Source organism: Dendrobates tinctorius, unplaced genomic scaffold (assembly GCF_039654945.1).
Source record: "Dendrobates tinctorius isolate UK_male_01 unplaced genomic scaffold, ASM3965494v1 ptg000049l, whole genome shotgun sequence".
NCBI classification, from domain to species: domain Eukaryota; kingdom Metazoa; phylum Chordata; class Amphibia; order Anura; family Dendrobatidae; genus Dendrobates; species Dendrobates tinctorius.
The window spans coordinates 24,464,114-24,470,226 of NW_027361717.1; positions in this window are offsets into that span (position 1 = coordinate 24,464,114).

Consider the following 6,113-nt stretch of genomic DNA (forward strand, 5'->3'; position numbering starts at 1 on the left):
CCAGCTACAAGCAGATATCCTGTAGGCCGTAGCCATTTTGATCGTCTATTTAACATCCTGCATGAGCTGCAGGAACGTCTATTTAACATGCAGCGTCAGCTGCAGGGATGGATTAGGATGACACCACCACTGCCACAGGTGGAGCCACCTGCACAAAATCAACCTATGCCAGGGAGACAGCAGGCTCGGAATGGCAGGAGAGCACTGCAAATTGCAAACCTCCCAACAAGGGATATATCACCACAGGAGGAGGCAGAGTCATGCACCATCTGTATGACCGATTATGAGATCGGAGAGCAGGTTACAGTCCTTCCATGTGACCACAGCTTCCATCAGAGCTGTATTTCTAGATGGCTCTCCTCCAGCCCCCACTGCCCCCTGTGCCGTAACCACTGCTTCCAGTGAAGCACCATGTTCATGGTGCAGACAGTGGAAGAGACCATACTGAATTCCAGCCCAGGTAAGGGAGCAGTACATACATTAACACTACATTCATTTCAAGGCTGTAAAAAAAAAAATCACTTAATTTTCCTGCATTTCTGGTCTTTCGTTAGTTTACCATCAGCTTTGGTCAACATCTCACCAAGCGTTAAGGGCTATGATCAGAGAAACCATCTAATCACCAGATGGTAAGTTATCTACCATTACTTCTCCCTCCGCCCCATGATATGTATATTACATGTAACATAGAATTAATTGGGTTTTTTCTCCATTTTGTAGATGGAAGATCCAAGTCTGGAGAACATTGAGGAATTAGATCAGAACGACTTTCACTTCATGTATGTAGATATTAGACTTTCTTTCTTTTATTCTCCAGCTCAGATTTAGTTACTTTTTATTAGGAATCTACTGATGGGATGTAATAACTTGGTGTCTTCTCTTTACAGAAATCTGCAGAAGTTACAGATCATTTCCATAATGATCCACAGATTCCTCATTTCTTCATAGAGTCGCTGACTCCATCATGTGCAGTGATGCTGATAACAGCTGCAGCCCCAGACTATGATATCGTCATATATTACATTCATTACAGAATATTCCTAAAATAAACAATATTTTCCATCTCTATATCTGGTTGTGACTTTACTACATAGAATGATGCTACGTAACATTAGGAGCAGATAATGGTAAGTGAGGGATTTAGGCTATGTGCACACGGTGCGGAATCTGCTGCAGATCCGCAGCAGATTTGGCCCTCTGGATTCGCAGAACTGCATGTGATGTACACTAGCAGTATAGGCTATGTAAAACAAAATCCACAGTGCACATGCTCAGTTTTTTTGGTGCGGGATGAAAAATGCAGCATGTCACTTCTTTTGTGCGGTTTTGCTGCAGTTTTCCATATGTTCCATTCTAGAAATCCGCAGAAAACATGCAGTAAAACCGCACAAAAAATGCACTAAATCCTCAGGAAAATTGCAGGTAATTTGACCTGCGGATTTAGTGAAATCTGCGTGGAAAATTCCAAAGCAGAATACGCACCGTGTGCACATAGCCTTACTGATTTTCTATCAGTTGGTATAGTGGTAGCAATAACAGTTAAAGGGGAAAAGGGGATGTCCAGCACTTTTATATTGATGGCCTATCTTTAAGATAGGTCATTAATGTCAGATTGATGGGGGTACCACACCCAATAAACCCGCCGATCAGCTCCAGACCCTTGGTCCAGTACTCTGCAGCTCTCATAAGGGCCCGCATGTGGTCGGCCCACGTGTCCTTGGGGCCTTTGTGCAGGCTTCGGAACTTCCTGCAGTACTACTATGCGGTGAGGTTGAACTGCTGGATCAGAGCCTGTTTGATGCTCTCCTAGTCCAGTTCCGCCCCGGCAGGCAAGTCCCCCAAAACTTCCAGAGACTTACCCCTCAAACAGGGGGTCAGGTACTTGGCCCACTGATCCGAGGCCAGATGGTGCTGTCGGCAGGTCCGCTCAAAGGCTCGCAGAATGGAGTCCAGGTCTCTGTCCTTCTCCAGCAAGGGGAAGTCCTCGGCTTGGACCTTGAATGTCTTGGGTTCCGTAGGTGCTGGGGTGGGCCGTAAGGAGGCCCTGCCGAGCCAACTCCTGCTGATGCTGTCGATCTGCTTGTGCCTCCTCTCGATCTGCCTGGCGCTCTGCCGCTTTCAGGAGGGCTGCGTAGGTTTCCTCGCTCCCCACTTCGAGACTTGCCAGGGCAGCTTGAAAGAGTGCCTCCGATCTGAGCTGTCCGGGGAGAAGGGCAGTAGGGGGGCGTTCTCCTGCAGGGTACTGCACTGGCGGCGAGACGCTTGGGGAGCCCGGAAGGAACCACCCCCCTGGTTCACCCCTTCTTTGGAACCAGTACAGTTATTCTCCACATAACGGGCCAGCTCCATGGCCATCACTTTTGTCCGGCTTCGAGTGTTTGCAGCCAGTCTTTTCTGGCAACCTGAGCACCCACACCTCTACAGTACTTGCTCTCAGACTGTCTAGTACTGAGCTCATCTTAAGATCCCAGCAACACAAGCTACTGCTGGTAGTCCTTAGTGTCTGGGAGTAGGGATCCCACGCACACTATTATCTCGATCCCACCGCGCTGCCACCAATCTATGAGGGATCTCACAGGGGAAGGGGGGTCAACTTCGCTCACCTTAGGGGGAGGGGAGAGAAGGACCTAGCAGGGGTCGGCTCTCTGGAGGAACCACTTGCCCCAGGTCAGTCAGGGAACTGCACTGAGGGCAAATAGTCGCCGGAAAGGCTTCCAGTATATGGTACTAGTAAGTGAGGCGCTCCCAGTGAGAGGTGATATATATCATCAGTCCAGGCTGGGGATAAATAAACCTCCTGGCCATCAATGCCAGAGTTCCTCACTAAAACAATACGGTATTCTGCCACCAGATTCTCATTTGAAATAAGCCTCGTCCGACAGCAAGCTTAGGGTGGTTTCACATTAGCGTTTCAGGGAGCAGCGATGACCTGCGCACGGCCGCCGCTAAGCTCCGCCCCTGCCGCGCCTTCTCCGGTAGCTCCGCCTACCGGCGCATGACGCTGAATGCGTCCCTATCTTTATCACTGGAGACGCAGGCCATGCGCAGTATGCGTTTGGCGGCGCATGCGTCCTTTTAACGGTGCGCTGACCAGCGCCAAACGCAACCTGTTGCAATTTGGTTGCGCTCGGCGCACCGTCAAAAAGACGCATACGCCGCCAAACGCATACTGCGCACAGCCTGCATCCCCGGTGATAAAGAAAGGGGACGCAGGACGCGTGAAGTGTCATGCGCCCGTAGGAACCAACACGGCAGCGTATAAATAACCAGCCGAGTGTGAGAATGTGGGGATTCATGGAAAGGGCAGCCCAAGATTAATTTTATATTTAATCGCCTAAAAGGTGGACTAGAAATATACAAGCTTATATTTACAGAACAATATACAATTATGCAGTCAGGGGTGTAGTACAAAGGATAAGGTCTAGATAGGTTGCAATTACCGTGTTATGTAGCATGTGACCACAGGGAGGCGCTGACGGATCACAGGTCCAAATCTTAGTTACAGGCTTTCCTGGATCTGTCTGATAACAGGTCCTCCAGCCAGAAGAAAAACTGAGCTCCAAGTGAAGAGCTATAATAATAATAAATAAATATTATTTATTTTTATATAGCGCTAACATATTCCGCAGCGCATTACAGTTGGACACATTATCATCTCTGTCCCCGATAGGGCTCACACTCTAAATTCCCTATCAGGTATGTCTATGTGGGAGGAAACCGGAATACCCAGAGGAAACCCACACTAACACACGGAGAACATAAAAAATCCTTGCAGATGTTGTCCTTCGTGGGAATTGAACCCAGGACTCCAGCGTTGCAGTGCTAACCACGGAGCCACCATGCTGCCCACTTAGCTTCTCCTCCCACACTCTGCGCCCACCCCTGGGCTTGTGCAGGCTCTCTCCTCCCATCTCTGAGAGTATGATTTCCAGTCCAGAACCGGAATGACCCACAAATTTCTGCCCGAAGCTCTGAATGGAATGGCAGTAGTGCCACTGGATTTGGCTGGATTTTATCTGCACATAAAGTACAAATATGCCTCCCGCATGTAATTCCGGGTGGCTAAGCTTTATAATTCAGTAGTCTAGAGTGCTACTAGTGGCTAAGTAACATGGGTGCATGGGGAAAGGAACACCGATTTGGATAATGTGCTCGGCTAGTCTCAGAGATATTGCATTTTCCAGATTCAATACCTCATAGCCTTGCTGTTATTTGTTGTATGACAAGGCATATCCATGTGTTTCAAGTCGGACAAAAGACTTCAATTTGTCTGTAGCTTGCAGGGGATTTTGCACCTTTGTGTCAAACGCTTCAAAGGGCCTGTTCCTAGCTTTTTAATTAAAGATAAACACTGCATGGCTTTTTATGGCCTTGGGGGATGCCAGGGTGGGGGCACATTTCAGGAGTGGAGAGAACTGTACATCATCCTTCACAGCCAGTCTGAAGACATGCGTTTAAGGACATGCTTAAAACTGTGGGTATTGGGTATCCTCACAAATTATCCTGGGTAGTGCATTCCAAAAAATTTGTGCATCACGTGAGAAGTTTTGGACACAGGAGTGGGAGATTATAATTATTGAGGATGTCAATCTCAGGTCATTAGCAAAATGGAGGGCACGGGTAGGTTGGTAGACTGAGACAAGGGAGATGTAGGGTGGTGCTTGTGAGGAACTGAAATACTTTCCCAGCACAGATGACTAGTTACCTCAATTTATGTTGTATGTACATGCAATGACCTTATCTGGTGGGGGAATATGTGCCTTTCTTTCTCTTGGCAGGGGGGCCACTAGGGTTCGCACCACTCCAGACTGGCTGGAGACTTCACTGGCTGTGAATTCAATGTACATTCGTTAGGGGGTTGGGAGTAGAGTTGAGAGACTTGATGGGGGAGCGCAGTTGTGCCTGGGTATCTGAAGCGAAAGGAGCAGAGTTAAGGCCACTCCTGGAAGCTATGAATGGACTATCGATCTTGGAACTAAGTTTTCTCGGGCTTCGGTCGTGAGATCTATATTCCCCTAGGAATTATCCCATGGACTATTTTTACTGACTTGTTGCTGATCCCGTGCACTGGGGGCATTAGAGTGGGGTCATCTACCTGGACTTATTGAAATGCTTGTATGGATACAAATAAAACTTGTTGCATCTTTAACCTGCCTAGGTGATTAATAACACCCACAACTCTAGATCTTCACAGTGTTGAACCATGGAGTGCTTTGTGGGTGAGTGACCAACCCTATGCCCCATTAAAAATAAAATAATTTAAAAAATACACATATTTGGCATCACTGTGTTTGTAAAGGTCCGATCTATCAAAATATAAAGTAAATTAATCCAGTCGGTAAACTGAGTAACGAGAAAAGAAATCAAAAACGCCTAAATTACATTTTTGCAATGAAATGCAATAAGGAGACATTAATACATCGTATCTACCCCAAAATGGTACAATAAAAACATGAGCTCAAGGCGCAAAAAACAATTCCTCACACAGCCCCATAGTCCGAAAAATGAAAACATTATGCATTCTGGAAAATGCAACAAAAGCTAATTTTTTTTTACATTTTTTCACTATTTAAATAATTAAAAACTGAAGATGTTTGACATCTGCGTACTCGTACTGACCTGGAGAATCAGATTTCCTGGTCAGTTTTACCATAGAGTGTACATGGTTAATAAAACAAACAAACAACAATTGTGGAATTGCACTTTTTTTGCATTAACGCCCTTGAATTTTCGTTACCGTTCTCCAGGTCACTATGTGATAGAATGAATGGTGTCATTGAAAAGGGCAAGTCGTCCGGCAAAAAACCAAGTCCCTCACATGGCTATAGTGACAGAAAAAAAAAAGTTTTGGCTCTTGGAAATAGGGGAAATGAACCTGAAACTGAAATAATGTGAAATCTCCATATCAAGAAGGGGTTAAGAAGATAAATCAGTCAAGATCTTTAGGAGGGAAATTTCACCAACTCTTACTGTTAAATCTGCACTTTGCTGGTGTCTCACTGATCAGCCCACCCGAGGTGTCCACAGGGGTCTGCAGGTAGGAAGAATTACCAGTCAGGTACTGTTGTAATAACTTTTTGGATTTGGGGTAACTGAGTGATATGGACACATTA